The following is a 17,620-nucleotide window of genomic DNA, read 5'->3' on the forward strand; positions in this document are numbered from 1 at the left end:
CTCTGATTTAAAGAGACTTTTACAACACACTGGGCCCACACACAGTCTTCTCACTGATCAGATCAATTGACAGCTTTTAATTATGGGGAGCTATTAACATAAAAATGCAAAAAGAGTATGACTAGAATTTTTACAATTCTTTTAAAGGAGTCTGAAATTCATTCACAGGAAGCATTAGAATAGTGTAGGAGGCTGCTTCCTTCATTAGCCCAGAAACTGCACTTTCTCCTAAGTTGCTTTTTTTACAATTCCAATTTTTGGTAAACTTTTAGGGATCAGATAAAGTCAGCACAGCTATTTCTATTTATTATTTGCATTAGAGAAGCCCCGGCTAAGATCAAATCTATATTGTGCTATTCCCAATGCAGACACAAAGAAAGAAAGCATTTCTACCCTGAAGAATATATAATCAGGTTTGGCACAATTCCATTTCATTCATTCTATATATATATATATATATATATATATATATATATATATATATATATATATATATATACACACACACACACACACACACACACACACACACACACACTCCCTGCAAATTTTACAATATCAATGCTTATTTTTAAGCACTATTTTTATCTGCTGAAATGTTCACAGTTTCAGGAAATGGAGGTGAGCAGACAATGAGTTCATGACAGAAAAAGCTGAGATTCAAAAAGTTTAAAACTTTAACCATTAACACAGACTGTCGTCATCAGATGCAATGTCAGCTTCCTAAGCCTTAATTCTCAAGCAGCATTTTTCCTTCCTTTATCTCTACATTTCAATTATATTAAATAGAAATATTTTTTCACTATACGCTGCCCAACTGACAAAAATCTAGGTTTACTGACATTTACAAAAAAAAATTGATCTTTCCAAGTCTACTCTAATGTAAATAGACAAGACAGACAAATGGTGGGAGAAAAAGTGTGATTTTCCTGTTGCAGGTGGGAATGGAGGCATGGAGAGGCCAAGTGACTTGCTTGAGATCATGCTGCAAGGCTATGTCTATACGATGAATTTTCTCAGCAAAAAATATGCTAATGAGGGACTCCTTTGCATGAATCCCAATCTCATTAGCATATGTCCTGCCAATTTATTTTTGTGCAAAAACAAGCAGTGTGGATGTTTGCTTTTTGCGCAAAAACCCCTTTCTGCACGATCCTTATACCCCATAAGGATCTTGCAGAAAAATGGGTTTTTGCACAAAAAGAAAACATCCACACTGCTTGTTTTTGCGCAAAAACCCCAGCGCAAAAACAGATTGGCAGAAAATATGCAAATAAGATCACAACTCATGCAAATGAGTCCCTCCTTGGCATATTTTTTGCCGAGAAAACTCGTAGTGTAGACGTAGCCCAAGAGTGTGGCAAGAGGAGGGAACTGAATTTAGACAACCTGAAACCCACTCCAGGAGTGGCGGTGGCTGGAGTCCTGGGCCCTTTAAATCACCTCCAGAGCATTTCATGGCCCCCACCAGGCAGCTCTGAGGGCTGAGGAGGCTGGCGTGGCACGCACCGGGTGGCACTGAGCCCTGGCTGCCCCCAATTCTACCCCTTCCATGTGAGGCCTTTCTCTTCTGGGAGCACAGAGCTGCCCCCCACCACGTTGTCCAGGGGCCCACTATCAGCCCCCCGACTTTAAATCCAAGTCCATCCATAGTTGCTGTACAATCTCCGTTCACCAAGATGGTTGAATTTTTAATACCCGAGCTTTGGTAGAAGTAAACAGAGCAATGCTACCTCTAGAAATTCAACGGTAAGCCCTCAGGGCAAAACAACACACAGTAAGCCATATGCTGCAGGCAACGCTCTCCAGCCATGCTGATTTTCTTTGCCGATAGCACCCTTTGAGGGCTATCACACACACAGTAGATACAGAAGCATGTGACCCGGTGCATGCAAGGCAGGGAAGGAGAATGATGTAACTGCCTCACAGGATATTCACATCCGGATCAATAACTCGTATTCTGAGCCTCAGGCCAAAGAGCCGCACTAGTGAACGCTGAAAGCCTGCGTTTGGAACGGAAGGGCCGTGAGGTGGTTGTGAAGCACTTGCCTCACACGCGTCAAGGCTCTGGAGTCAGATGACCCAGGGTCCCATGGAAGATCAGAGGCAGAACTTCCTTTAAAGGTCACCAGGGTCGGCCCACAATATTTTGGCACCTGAGGCAGGAAGCTCAAATGACGCCCCCATGCCCCCTCGCTTGGGCCAATACTTTGAAAGGTCTCAATTCTCTGGGTCCTACTGCCCCCCGCCCCCTCACCCCACCGTCTGGCACCTGAGGTGTTCGCCTCATGGTAAGGCCAGCCCTGAGGGTCACGGGAAGGACGCAGGATTAGCTTTCTGCAGCAGCCAGGTGGTCTGGGAGGAGATATCTGCAAGGAATAATGGGAAAAGCTTCAACAGAGAGAAAAGCAGGTCCTGGGGTTCCGGAAGGAGCTAGAAACTCCATTGCAGTTTTGTTTACAACGGACATTCACATGTTCAGTGAAGACCACCCTGAAGGAAGGGACTCGAATGCTGCTACTATTGGAAGCTTTTTTCAACCTATTTGGCCCAGGCATAGGGCACTGGCCTAGGAGTCAAGAGAGCTGGGCTCACATCCTGGCTCACTTACAGGTGCATCGCTTTACAGGCACCTTCGCTCAACCTCCCAGTGGGTGTGGGCATTGCATCTGCTTATTTCATAGAATCCCAGGGCTGGAAGAGACCTCAGGAGGCCATCAAGTCCCGCCCCCTGCCCAGAGCAGGACCAATCCCAACTCAATCAACTCAGCACAGACACCAGCCAGTTCTTGCACATGTCCGCGTGGCCTTGGCAGTGCAGCTAAAGGAGAACACACTGGGTTCCGTTGTGCTTCATCTCTCTGCCACCCAAGAGCTAATGATCCAAACGCAGAGGCAGATGGAGAAGAGGTGGCTGCCACAGAAACAGGCATCTTCTCATCTGTAACAAGACAAATGTGATCTGAAAGCCACAAAAAATACACAAGCACCTCATTGCTTGTTCCACACGGATATTTTTCTAATTGGGGCTGTACTTAAACTCCAAGGACCCTGTACTTAGCACAGCATGTACCTTTTTCCTTAATAGCCCAATAATCCTTGTTTTTATGCTGTCTGTCTGTCTCCCCTGTCCTATGCATGCCAGCGGTGTTGCCAAGCAGCCACATTCAGAATTCATCTGAATCCCGGGATGTTTAGATTTGAAGTGCTGGTTTCGCTCACTGTGGCGATCGGTCCAAACGGCAAAGTTGTCAGGTGAGTCAGAGGGCAGGAGAAGGGTCGTTTGGACCTTCCAGTCCAGCTCAGGAATGTCTACGTCAATCAAACTGCAAAAGAAGTTGGGCCTGAAAGATACCAACGTTGGCCTGTGTCAGTGTTTACCTTCCTTCTGCAGCCAGCTGTTCTAATGGGGACAGAGCTGGTCTGGGTGGCCATTAACTACAGTGTGGCAAACGCCGTGTCCTTGGTTGCCAGAGGCTCTGGGTTGGGTGTTTTTTGGCTTGTTTGATCAGCATCTTTTCTTCTGCTCCCTCCCCCCCCCCCCCCCCCACCTGATTCCCGCTCCCGCCTTGGCTTTCAGAAGAAATCACATCATTTCCTGTGGCTCTTCCTCCAGCCGCCTGGAGGAGCTCATGCACAAGCCTGTGCTGCAGCTGTCCCTGTTCCTCTGCTGCTTCGGGACCACTCCAGAAGTCCCACTCTGCACTGTTGGCCTCACACTTTGAGTCACTTCCCAGTGTGCAATGGCAATAAATACAATGCAGAGGACGATGTATTTCATATAGGAACAAAGTACTATAAGAGTGCATGACTCCCAAAGCCCTATCCACATACATCTCAACCTGTGGAACTCCTTGCCAGAGGATGCGGTGAAGGCTAGAACTTGAACAGGGATTCATGGAGGGAAAGAGATTCATGGAGGTTAGGTTCATCAATGGCTATTAGCCAGGATGGATAGGAATGGTGTCCCTAGCCTCTGTTTCTCTGGAGATGGGTGACAGGGGAGGGATCACCTGAGGATTACCTGTTGTGATCCCTCCCTTTGGGGCAGCTGGTATAGGCCTCTGTTGGCAGACAGGATACTGGGCTAGATGGACCTTTGGTCTGACCCAGTCTGGCCGTTCTTATGCAACGTAATGGGCTATGTTCCATGGGCCACCATCATTTTAAAGTAGGGAATGCAACACGCAAGACCCTCTTGTAATCTGAGCTCTGTTCAGGCAACAGCATTTTGTGGTTTGGTCCATGGCACCTTCTAGGAACTTGTCTGTTAAGTTTCTAAGCTGTTGTTCTGCTACCCAGCTAACACCGGCTGTCTGTGGTTCCCAAAGGACCACCTGGCTGCTGGAGACTGGCTGAGCACATTTCTCTTTTGGTCACTCCACTTACCTGCCACACTTTAACCAGGCCTGCTGCAGCGAGAGGGGGTGCTGATGGGAAGGAGGCAGGGCAGCAGGCACGAAGGAGGCCCGACAGAGCTGGGGCTGACACACACAGAGGGCGTAGCTCCTCGACTCCTTCCTACGGCCATTTCTACACTTTGTGCAGACACAGGGTACTTCGGGGCCGCTTTGGAGCCAACGCGCTTGGCCTGAAGAAGTGCCAAGTGCATGTTAGCCTCGATAAGTCGGTCAATAGGAAGTCCTGCTGAAGCTCTTTAATTTTATAAGTCCCCTCACAATAGAGCGGAGAGCTGCCAACTTTCCTTTCGCATTGTGAGCAACACAAGACAGCCGCCTTCATGCACAGCTTAGCCTGGAAAATTTGTACCTCCCTCAAAGAACAGGGTTTAAAAAAAAAAAAAAACCAACACCCTGGCTAAGTAAAGCTGCTTCTTGTCTGGAGCCCAAGAGGCAACTTCTGCGTTTAATCTAGCGGTGACCTTCTCCTCCCTTCACTGGTTTCCAACGTTGTTATTTTAGGCCTGAAATGAATTGGCATTGTTGCCCTGAAGGGACAGCGGAACCCACGCCGGTGCTGGAGAATGGCTGTGTCTTTGTTAGACTGGGTGACGCAGGGTTCCCTGGGGGTCTGCTTTTAGTTATTGTGATGGTGGGGCTAGGGGAGGGAGAAATAAAACCATTCCCCCCCTGCATGTCTAAATGCACAATTCTACTGGGAAGCAAATTCAATAATGGATCATCTTCTCCCTGCTACGTGTCTGCGTGAATACAGCGTGGGGGGCTTCCATGAAGTTGTCAATGCCACCTGGGAAGAGGAGAGAGAAGATGGCCCGTAGACCCAGTCTGCAGAGACACTGGTCCAATTGATATCAGAGCCCCTCAGTGCTAGGTATTGTAATGTCACATACACATTGGAGAGCCACCAGGCGTAGGATAGAGCTAGATTATGAAGGTTATAAAACATCATTAAACACAAGAAGAGTCTGTCACGGATACGACCCATCTGCCAGGACTGGCTCCATGTGTCCAAGTGGGTTATTCTCAATACCTACCTCACAAGAGGGGTCAAGCTTCTAGACCCAGGCCCAATGGCCAAACTAGGCTCCGTTTGAGCTATAAATCCTCCCTCGCGGGTGCAAATCAGAGCTGTGGCACCAGCCCAGCAAGTGAAACCATGACCTCAGTGACATTATTGAAAGAGAACTAGATACATTCACGGAGGTTGGGTCCATCGATGGCTATTAGCCAGAATGGGTGGGAATAGAGTCCCTAGCCTCTGTTTGTCTGGGGCTGAGAATGGGTGACAGGAGAGGAATCACTTGACAATCCCCTGTTCTATTCACTCCCTCTGGGGCATCTGGTATTGGCCCCTGTCGGCAGACAGGACACTGGGCCAGATGGACCTTTGGTCTGACCCAGTCTGGCCATTATGTTCAAACGTGACAAAACTCCTAGTTATTTTACCAGGGCCAGGATTCCACCAGCATGCACAACCCCTAATTGTGAGCCCACTCACAATTACCCCCACATAAGGGTAGGGATGGATTTAGTAGATCTTTGGGGCTACCTCTCGTCACAAGATGCTCACGGGTAGTGGGTACAAACTGTTTTATGAGCAAAAATACCAGCGCTGGGGAAGAGGAAGCCGCACACAGAGAAAGCAGTTCTGAGCTCCGCTCTTGTCCATGTTCATTGAGAAGAGGGAACGTTGTCTGGATTTGCAGGCTGCGGGGGTGGATAGTTTGTTTTAAATTAATATTTTTTTCTAGCTAAGAAAACTCTGGAGATGGGCTGGTCAGCAGAGGAAAAGCTCAGGGTTTTCCATTTTCTAACACTGTAGACAGCTATTATCAGAATAAATATTTAGGCTGAGTTATAAACTACTGAGAAAAAGGACATTTTAAAATGGAAACATCCACAAAGCCATCACCCTGCAGTTCTATGACAATTTGGCTGCTTCTATAATAAAATAGTAATATCTGGCTCCTACATAGCATTTTTCATCAGTAGATCTCAAAGCACTTCACAATCTAATGTATTTACCCCACTTTACCCCGAATGAGGTAGGACAGTACTATTATCCCCATTGTACAGCTGGGAACTGAGGCACTGAGCAAATAAGTGACTTCCCCAGGGTCTCACACAGGAAATCAGTTGCAGGAATCTGAACCAAAGTCATCCAAATTCTTGGCTGATGCCGTAACCACAGAACCATCCTTCCTCTGGTAAGAGGTAAGGACGCCTCACATTAAAATGTCAAATCACCTTTTGCATTTCAAAGCTGGAATTTTCAATGCAAATGTGGCTGAGAAGCTAAATCCAGCGCAGCACATCCTGCTGTTTCCTTAGCGAGCGCACACACTGGATACTGCCTATGACAAAGAGCCTTCAATTTGCTTGTGTGCAAATTCCTTTGCCCTTCCGCATCCACCCTGGATGTCTCTTGCAGCATAACAAAAAAGTAGCAAAAAGCGATGGTCAAGGACAGTGAGAATAGGTAATTTCTTATGAGTGAGTGAGTGTAAAAAATGGCAAGCATTAAGAGTCATTTCAGTGAGCAGGAGCTAAGACCACAGTGCGTGGTCTTAGCTCAGTGCGTGATCACATACTGCTTAAGAGACCTGACATGCAGAGGATCGCACACAAACAACCAGCATGAGCAAAACTCAGTCACACCACACCACAGACAATGCAGCACATCACGTCAGCTCCTCTACGTGTACGGACCGGGTGAGAGTGGCCGGCGTGTGCACAACTCACTCTTCTGGGTCAAAAAGGTAATAAAATCATTAGAGTCAGGAAGGCAAATGCTGTACTGTGGAGAAAAGGATGCAGGAGTTTCTTACTTCTCCTGTGCCTCAGTTTCCCTACTGGTAGTCTTCCTTTCACTGGCTTGGTAGTTCAGCTCTCCGGTCAAATCCTCAAGCCTCTAGGAATAAACTAGAGTCCAAGAGAAGTTCAAAAATTTGTTTCTCCCCCCTTCTCTGGCCCTCTGGGACTAGGCGACTCTCAGATGGGGTACATTAAAGGTTGGTATAAATACATCCCCCTGTTGGATGCTCTGACCAAAGGTGGGGTCTTGCTGCTGAGCGCAAGGCCTCTTTGTGCTTTGGTGATGAACACTGTGAGCAGGAGCATCCCAAAGCCAGGGTCTGATGGCTGGCTTAGGGACACGTGTGCGGTTCCCTTCAGCCCTGTCCTTCTGACTGTGTCATTGCCTTTGGCAACTCAGTCTGGTTAACAGCAGCTCCAGCAATCTGCATTTATGCAAATCACCCGATTTGCCAAGCGCTTTGTGACATTTGCCTTTGATTAAAATAAAGTGCTATGAAAATAGGGCCATACCAGTCCCATCAGGTGACATAGCTTCTCTGTGGGCAGGTGTGATTGGCCAGGGACGCATTGCAGAGGGGAAGGAAAGAGCCACAGACTAGAAAGGCGATCCGAATGTAAATGTAAGGGGATTTCACATTGAAGGCCGATTCATGGGAGGCTGAATTTAAGCCAAAGGATCTGTGGCAGTCTCCTCTGCTCCAACCTGGTATTTGTATATGGAAAACAGGAAGATTAAAGACAACAGAACAGCTCCACCTAGGTAAATAGTTAGCCAAGCAGTCCAAATACCGGGTGGTAAGAAACAGCTGCTGAATAGGGGGAGAGCAAAGGGGGAGAGAAGTGTCAGAGTAGATAGGAGGGAGAAAGAGATGAAAATGGGGCAGCTGTCAGGAGCAGGCACAGGAATGAGCCCCCAGGGAACCACCAAAGGTTTGGTCCAGACGAGCATCCCTGAGAAGTACAGAAAATCGTATGGTCTGGGGAGCAGGCGAATGAGGCAATAAGGCCGTTACCGGTCACTCACTGAGCTCACGCGTCTGTATGAAACGAGACCTTGTCCCTGCGCTTACCCACCTACAGAAGCAGAGGGAAGTGGACAAGCCCCTCTCAATCAGGATGGCGCTAGGCTAGCAGGCTGCCTGTAGATTCAGCACAATGGCGATCAAGCAGACAGGACATTCCCTCCCATTTCCTCTCGCTGTTTGCTTATTGTGTGTGTCACCCACGTGTGGGGAGTCACCGGGCCCTGCCAGATGTGACTCAGTCAGCAGGTAGAAGGTTTATCGGTGGAGAAGGATGCAGCGTAGGACAGTCTTGCCAGCACAGACACCAGACGCAGGCAGTACACTCCATCTTGGAGAGCGGGGACCCAGAGACAGGGCCCGGGCCCTCCCCAAGCCAGTTGAGACCAACTTACCCCCAGCTCTCCCCACCTAGGCAACTCCTCCCACCTTTGTCCTGTTTGGGGGCAAAAGGTATCACCTGGTCACACGCTCCCCTGGGCTCAGGTTACAAAAGGCATCAGCCAATGCGTACGCGCAAGAGGCTATTGCAAGGAAATTCCCATCACCATCTAGATATTGGTGCAATGCCCAGGAAAACAGACACCCACGGGTTACTATAAGACAGAACTCGCATGCAACGTAAGGCGAATGCAACGCCCCACTTCATCCCAGTGTGTAAACATTTGGCTTGGGCCACAGGCTGGACTGATCCAGGCAAGCCGTGTGTGCACAGATGGCTGACTCCCCAAAGGCTCCAGGGACAATACTTGAGCATGCAGCAGCAGCAGCAAGTTTGAAGAAAAAAAAATGCTCCTTAAGCCAGAATGACGCCATTTTGGCCAGTCTCAAAACTCTGGAAGCAGAACAGACCCAATAGAGCAGAACTGGCATTTCTAAAGCACCTCTTTGTCCTAAAGCACTCAGCAGAAAGCTCTGCTGCTAGCATGGGGTGCATAGATAGCCACTTAGGAGACTGCCGAAAGTTCCTACATCGCTAAAGTACGTACCTATTCCAAAAAAGCGCCGAGTTCCTGAATATGCGAGCATTAGAGTGCTGTGATAGTGGTTCTGTTTCACAGCAGTTCAGGCTGGATCACACCCCCAATATGGAGCTCAAATACATCAAGCCCTGGGCAGATACAAAATCTGAATACTGCATCTGTAGCCACAGATATCTGTACTGACATCCACGGATGTGGATACCTGTGGATTTGCAGGGCTTTACAAAAACAGTTTTAGGCCATGACTGTACTTATGCAGAAGTTCAGATTAAGATATGCAACTCCAGCTACGTTCACTGTATAGCTGGAGTCAACGTACCTTAATTTGAACTTTGGCACAGTCTCCACCGTCAAATGCTCCCGTCAACTTTCCTTACTCCTTGCATTGATGGGGGCACTCTCAGTGTTCAATGTAGAGGGTCTTTACTAGGTCTGTTCAATTGAACTCTGGAAGATGAACTGCCTTGGTCCATCTTCTGGAAAGTGAAGACATGGCCTTAGTGAGACCACTGCTGGAATACTGGGTCCATTTCTAGTGCCCGTATTTGTAAGAGGTTGACTCATTGGAAAATGTCCAGCTACTAGAATTATCCAAGACCTGGGGGGGAGGGGAGGAAATCTATCCTGCAGGGAGAGACTTATCCCAAAATGGTTAAAAGTACTTAATTATGGTCTGTAAGTCTCTGCATGGGGAAAAGATTTGATAGAGCAAATGAAGGCAAAAATGCGAGTCAATGGCTAGAAGCTGAAAGGCAGGCCAATTCAGACTAGAAATAAAGGTGCAATTTTTTAATAAGGGTAATAATTAACCCTTAGAACAAATTGCCTCAGCATATGTTAGATTCTCCGCTATTTATAGCCTCTAGCTCAAGACTGGATGTTTTTTCCAAAAAGATCTGCCCTCTCTCAATGAGAAATGACAGGTTTGATGCAAAGCCTCTGGGTCTGTGTTATACAGCAGGCCAGATGAGATGACCATAATGATTGCTTCTGGAGTCAGACTGCCAAAGCAAAATCTCAGCTGAAGTCATGAAGTTCTTCCCGTCTTTGAGACGGATACAAAAGACAGACTTGAGCTTCATCTGTGAACCCAGACACGCACACACTCTTCCCTCTAACTAGCTGCAGCAAAATGCTTATTTCAAACACTCCCAAACTTGAGTGTGCGCAATTCAGATACAAATTCAGCCTTGGCCAGGTTTTGGAGCATTCAGATTCAGGTCTTTACAGGGACGGGCTCAACTGTGAACTGGGATCACAATCTGGTTCCAGGGATTCGACATAGCCCATCCCTACGGACAACTGCTCAAGATGAATCACGTGTGGCATGCTTTGCACCAGAGTCACTTAAACACTCCAACGCTGGAGTTCAGAACTCAGCGCAGACTCACTGAAATATGACTCATTCCTAGTGCAGTGATACCTAGAAGCCTCAGACAACCTGTTGTGCTAGGAACACACTTAGGGAACAACAGTCCCTGTCCAGAAAGCTTCCAGTTTAAAAGACTCTCTGTAACAGATGGATAAAACACAAGGGCTATGTCTACACTGGCAGGTTCTTGCACAAGAATGACTGTTCTTGTGCAAGAACCCGCAGAGCGTCCACACTGCCCACCCGCTCTGCCCACTGCCCACCTGGAAAATTCATAGCCAAAATTGGTAACAGCGATCTCTACCCACCAAACGCCACCTCTTATTCAACTGGAAAGGTTTTCTGAATCTATAACAGAAGGGGTGTGACTTTGAGGAAATTAAGGTGACAGCTCACACAGTCTCCTGAATGTTGGGTTTAGCAAAGTTTTGCCTCGCTATGAATATGAGTAAAAATTATTATAGACTTAAAGACCATAAGAGACCATTAAAAGTCATCTCATGTGACCACCTGTGTAATAGGCTGCAGCATCCCCTCTCCCAGTTCTCTCTAGAATGAAGCCACCAACTTGCGTTTGATTAAACATCTTGCAGCGTGGCATCTGGTTTTGATCGGAAGCCAGCAAGCAATGGAGAATCCAGCATTTCCTTTGGTGGTTTGCCATGATGGTTCATCACTTCAACCCTGGACTCTTTTCTTTCCAAGGTGTAACAACGAGGTTTATTTCCAGGTGGACAGCCTGCCAGAGATGGGTAGGTTGTACTGGGTTTAAACATTTCTTGCTAAGGAAGACAGAATACTGCAGATATGCTGTACTGCAGTAGAGTTCGAACATCTCTTTGTGCTTCTAGGCATTACATGGCAGCCCTGATGTCAAAATGGGTTCACATGGGCGCCAGATTCCCTTCACATGAGCGCCAGATTTAAGAGAGCACAACTCTGGGGCAAAGCTGCTTCACTCCTTTGGGTCTCTTGGCTTTGACTACCCCAACTTAAAGCACCTTCAACTTAACCATATAGTATGGCCGGTTGAGAGTTCTATGCCATGTTATGACCATGTTGGGGTCCATTCTGGGATTTCTAGTCCTCCCAAATGAGGAACTGCTAGTAATCATGACAGCCTGGTTTTCATGGGCTTCCCACCTCTTTTCTGTAGGCCCAAGGGTTTTGGAGACACAGAGGCTAGGTCTACACTGGCAGCTTCTTGTGCAAGAACAACTGTTCTTGCGCAAAAACTTGCCTGCTGTCTAGAGCGCACACGCGTTCTTGCGCAAGTAAATTTACAGTACAGCATTGTAAAACAGGGCTTCTTCCGGAAGAGTTATTCCTCTCCCCACGAGAAATAAGCCCTCTTGCGCAAGAGGCCAGTGTAGATAGGCAACATGAATTTCTTGCGCAAGAAGCCTCTATGGTTAAAATGGCCATCAGAGCTTTCTTCAGCAAGAAAGCGTCCACACTGCCATGGACGCTTTTGCGCAAAAGCACATACCAGTGTAGACACGTTCTTGTGGAAGACTTTTTGTGCAAGAACTCTTCTGCAAAACAGTTCTTGCACAAGAAGCTGCCAGTGTAGACGTAGCCAGAGGTCTGAGTGCTTAATGGAACTGCCTAGCACAAACAAAAACCCTGTTCATTCCCCACAGTACACGTGGAGGGAAACTCAGCTCTTTAAATGCAGTGCCTCATCAATGCTTCATGCCTGGCGGGCCGTTTCCTACAACGTCAGGACTATACGCCCCTCCCCTGTTTGCATCTCAAAGCTTGGCCAATAAAGGGGCAGAGCTTTCCACAATCCGATTCCAGTCTCAACCCACGTGAACTAGTCCTAGTAGAAGGCAGATCACACAGCTGATCCAAGGTGCTCAGGGACGGCCTCCATGCAGTATGGTCAAGCAAGACAGCAGCCATTTCCTGCAGTAGACTGACACAGTGTGAAACGGGCCAATGGAGAGGTTCCATCAGGGTATGCTTTTCCATGAGCAAAACTCAAGGGCCACCTAATAAAACATCAATCAGTCGGCCAAGGAGTTTCCACAGGAACTGGGTAGAACCAGCCACTAGTTCAGGCTTTATTTTCAGCAGTCCCACTTAACAATATAGCATTGTTTGATGTCGGCTGGGTACGGCGGGGCTGTAAAGTGCAAAGCGATGTTTTCTCAAGGAAGTGCCTGTGAAGAGGAAGTCTCAAGCCGCTGATAACATGCTTTCAAGTTTTCCTGAAGAACAGGTTGCTCTCCGTAACATACTTGGGTGCACGTATTTGGATCCTAAGTACAGCAAAGCCGTTCTAATGGCTATCAACTGAAGGGAGGCAAAACCATCACAAAGTTACCCCCTTCTCTTTCTAAAATGGAACAATGAGGTTTACTTCCAGCTGGACAGCCTGCCAGAAGTGGGAAGGCTGTACTGGAACAGACTGTGCTCAGGGGAGACCGACTCCTTGGAAATTTAAAGCTGCAGTACACAGAGCCATAGGGGCTACAATATTGAGCTGGGTGGATGTGTCCTTATTTGTGATTTTGTTCATTATTTGTACAGGTTGAACCTCTGTAATCCAGCACACTCTGGCCCAGCAATATCTGTGGTATGGCATGATTTTAGTTAGCTGGATGCCCACTTTTCATGGGGTGGTCAAGTTTCCCATGGTCCCATAAAGTTTGCTGGCAGCCAGCAGTTCTGTGCTGTTATTTAGCTCTGTCTTCTAAGGGCCCAATAAGCACTGGAAGTGTTGGTAATACTGCCACACCAGGGCTGGGGAAAATAGGGTGTGCGGGCCGTATCTGCCCCGCCAAGTCACCGGATCCCACCCATGGACACAGCAAGGAGCCCCAGGCAAACTCCTCTGCTTGCTCTGGACCCTGTACGCTGCTCAGAAAAGCAGCTGCTGGGTCATTCTGCCCCCGCCCCCCGCTTCTGCCTCCACCCCCAGCAAAATCCTACTGGCTGGTTTCTGACCAATGGGAGGGGCCCGTTTGAAAAATAGGCAGCGCATGAAGCTCCTTTCCTCTTCCCCCCCAGGCTCTTATTCACATATGGCCTCCTGCAGCCTGTGAGGGGGCAGAGCAGGTAGGGAGCTGGTTGCCTGAGAAATGTGCTGGCTGGGAATCAACCCAGGTAAGTCTCCTGGACAGAGTTTGCCTCTGGAACCACAGCCCCTCCCTCCCCCCAACTCACCTTCACCCCATATAACCCAAACCCTCTGCCCCTCACTCCTACCCCACATAAGCCAAACCCTCTGCCCCTCACTCCTACCCCACATAAGCCAAACCCTCTGCCCCTCACTCCTATCCCACATAAGCCAAACCCTCTGCCCCTCACCTGAGCCCATACCCCCTTCCAGATACAGCACCCCAACCCCCTGCCCCGGATTCTCAATCCCCTCCTGCCCTACATCACAACCCAAACCCCTTCACGCCGTCCTGCACCCCAGTACCGTGCTCCAGGTCACAACTGCCTCCTTCACCCAAACTCCCTCCCAGACCTCACACTCCCTCCTGCATCCCAATCCCTTACCCCAAGCTCCCTTCTGCACCCCGCCTCTATCCCAGACTCTGCACCTCCTCCATCATTATCATAGAAGAGAGCAGCCCTCAACCACTTTCCAAAATCTTGGAATGCCGCCCCCCCCTCAAAAATTGCCTGCCCCTGTGCTAAACAACATTGACCTCCCATGGTCTGGAAAATTCTCTGGTTCAGCACAGTCGGCTCTTGAGTGTGCCGGACGAGAGAGGTTCAACCTGTAATAGTGCCTGTTAACCTCTGCTGATTAGTGGTTTCCAAACTTCACCACTATTCTTACTGCCATGACGCTTTCCATGTCACAAGGGGGCTGTGAAGATTAATGTGGGTTTGAGGGCTCAGTATACAACACTAAGTCCTATTAACCATCTCTCCCCGTGCTTCCTGTCCTACTGAATATCAATCCTTGAAGTCAAGGCCCGCTGGTGAAATGAGGTAAAGGTCTGTGGGTCTCCCCCATGCGAGAGGGCAGGCTGCATGATTTAGCAGCCACAAAGCCACTGGATTGGTCGTCTGCAAATCCCTCCTTAAAAATTCCCTTTTGCTGTAATGCCTACACGGAATTTTCCAGGAGACCATTAGGTTAGCGGAATTGTCAATTGTTTTCCTGTGCCACTGTCTCTTCGTATTTGTCTTGCACCTTAGACCAGGGCTACTCAACACGCAGCCTGTGGGCTGTTTGTTTGCAGTCCACGGTGCAGTTTGGGTTTACGTGGGGCTCAACACATGGCCCACAGGTGGGATCCTTTGAACATGGCCTCCACTGGGAACACGCTCCACAACAGCAAGGCAAGGCATCTCCCAGGCAGGGTGAGCACTGAAGCAGACAGGCTGGCTGGAACAGACGGGTACAGTGTCGGCATTTCTAGCCCCCAAGGAGGTGGTTCCGGTGGGGCATTGTGAAAATTTATTTGCATATATTTGCATGTATATGCAACCACACTTACGTTGCGGCCATCAGCATGTGCTGTGAGTATCATCGTGGCCCCCGGGGCTTCCAAAGTTGAGTAGCCCTGCCTTAGATTGTAAGCTCTTTGGGGCAGAGACCATGTTTTTATTCTATTTTCATAGAACGCCTAGCCCCAGCATCCTGGCATGTGACTGGGGCTTGCAATAATACAAATAGTTAATGAGGGTCCCTTGTGGTCCTAGAATCTATGAAACAGTTTCCTCGCTCCACAGAGTAAACACTGACCAAAAAAGTAGTATTCCTCTGTCCCCAAACCTTCCGTCCTAATGGCAATGGAATGACGATGAACATTAGCTTCCTGAATACAGATGTGTTGCAGAACACACAACAAACCCAACTCCTGTAGCAAAGCTCCGGGGATTGTGCAGCTGGAAGGCAGACAGGGCATCCCTTACTCATGGGTCATTTGTCATCAGCTATTCCTTCTCCACCTCAGTGGGTGGTTTCTGAATTATGCTCATGCACTTAATTGCAGCATGTCCCCCCCCCCCCCCCCCGATCCAAGTGACTGTTCCACACCTGTGACTACTGAAGAGCCACCGCCCAGGTTTCACCTTGCTAGAAATAACAAAAGGTGGCCATCTGAAGCTCACTAACCCACCAGGGGAATGAGAAACTGACTCACGTTCGGGGGAGGCAGCTGCAATGGTGGCAGGCTTCATCATCACGCCTGGCAAGCTGAGATCATTACCATTTGCTTTCGGCTCAGCTCTTCCTGCTATTGTAATTCATAGGAAAGCAGCAGCCCAGGGCAAGAACTGCACTGATGACATGCACTTCTTCCATCGCTGAAAGAGCCCTTCCCCCCCCACCCCTTACGCACACAGCACTGAGTGGCTCAGGGGAGGAAAAATAAGAGAAAGTCTTTTATAAGCCTTTTGCCTCTAGCTCCACAGGTTGAAATCCAGCACAGTCCAGTAGACAGGTGATCTGTGGTTGCGTGAAATAACTTGCCAGCTTTCACTTAGGGCTTCCCTTCCTTCATTTGTCATTCTCAGAAGGAGGCTAAGGCTAGGTCTACACTACGACCTAAGATACGTCGACGTACTTTAGATCAAACTTCCGCAGCATCTCCACTGCGAGAGATTGATGGGAGAAACTCCCCCATCAACTTCTTTTACTTCTCATGACCCGGTGTACTGGAGTCACCATCTGCGGTTGATTTAGTGGGTCCTTACTAGACCTGTTAAATGGAACCCTGAGAGATCGACCTCCCGGAAAATGGAGACAAGCTCTTAAGAGTAAATGAGCCTAGAGCTATCCCACAGGAAAAATGGGAAGCTAGTAAACCAGTCTGGTTTTGGGTGGGTATTTCACACCCATCTAGACTGCACCCAGCCAGGCCATCCACAAAGAGATAACCCTGTGTCCTCTGGGCTCCTATCCCAACTTGCATTGCTCTCAACAAGACTTGTGCATGTGGTGCAACTTCTTGTGTGCACATGCTCCAGTGATGACATGCATAGCTGAACCTGCGTAGCGTTGTGCAGCTTGCACACACAACACTACCCTCTCTGGGTATGCCTACACTGGCAGAAGGACCCATGGCACAGCCACACTGGCCCAGGTCAGGCTCACAGGGCTAAAAACTGCTGCGTAGATGTGCGGTCTCGGGCTCCAGCCCGCATTCAGTGACCTTCCACCCTTGAAAGGTCCCAGAGCTCAGATTTCAGCACAAGCCTGAACATCCACAGAGCTATTTTTCAGCCATGGGAGCCCACATCAGCGACCCCAGGCCAACTGTGGGTTTTTCATCCTCATGTAGCTGAGCCCTGGAAGGACCAGATTTGTGGGTGGTGCAGGAACCCCCCACCTTTGGGAAGGCCAGCCCAACCTGAATCCCCACAGGCTTCAGGGGAGAAGGTGTGAGGGCAGGGCCATAGCCTGGGTTGGAGGAGATTCAGCCAGCCCATATCTATTGTACACACCGCCTATGGCCTGATTCCATGGCTTACTCATGATGCAGTACAGTACCTTACTCAGCCAGCTGCCTTCATTTCAGTGGGGCTACTTAAACAGTAAAACACAAACTCCTCAATCTAGCACAAAAATCATTGCAGGACGCTAGCCCCCTTCCTGGACATGATACACGTATGGCTCAACTTCTACTGGCCTGGGTGCTGAGCATTTGTGAAAATCTGGTTATTAAGGCTCTCTCTCCAGGGTCTGTCTTCTAACAGTCCATACAGAAAGACAGTCATCTGGTGATGACTCCCCTACATTTGTATTGCCATGGGGAAGCTCTCTGGAGTGAAGTCTGCATCCCTGCTGAGTTTTGCATAACCCAGCTGTTTCTAGGTGCCTGAGCTTCTGCATTCGATTCCTGGTGTTGGATACTTTCCCTGCTTACTGTAAGTTACATGCTTCTTTATTCCTTCGTCACTCATTTTTCATTCTTGATGATATAAACTCAGATGCTGTGATTTTACTTTGGCCGGTGCTTATTTCCAGACTGAATAAATCTCACAAGAAGTCATTATCTGCTCATTAAATTTTCCTACTCTTCCTTCTCCTCC

At 48.5% G+C, this 17,620-nt stretch overlaps 1 long non-coding RNA gene across 1 annotated transcript; it reads right to left on the reverse strand.

The window, feature by feature from the left end:
- Positions 1–1,203: 1,203 nt before the first annotated feature.
- On the reverse strand, positions 1,204–4,883 carry LOC142819238 (uncharacterized). Its single transcript, XR_012897034.2, has 3 exons — positions 4,390–4,883; positions 3,074–3,344; positions 1,204–2,941 (listed from the first exon to the last, which is right to left on the reverse strand). It is a non-coding gene; the product is annotated as an uncharacterized LOC142819238 (long non-coding RNA).
- Between the last annotated feature and the right edge of the window lie 12,737 nt (positions 4,884–17,620).

This window comes from Pelodiscus sinensis, chromosome 21 (assembly GCF_052426305.1).
Source record: "Pelodiscus sinensis isolate ZL-2025 chromosome 21, ASM5242630v1, whole genome shotgun sequence".
Classification (NCBI taxonomy): domain Eukaryota; kingdom Metazoa; phylum Chordata; order Testudines; family Trionychidae; genus Pelodiscus; species Pelodiscus sinensis.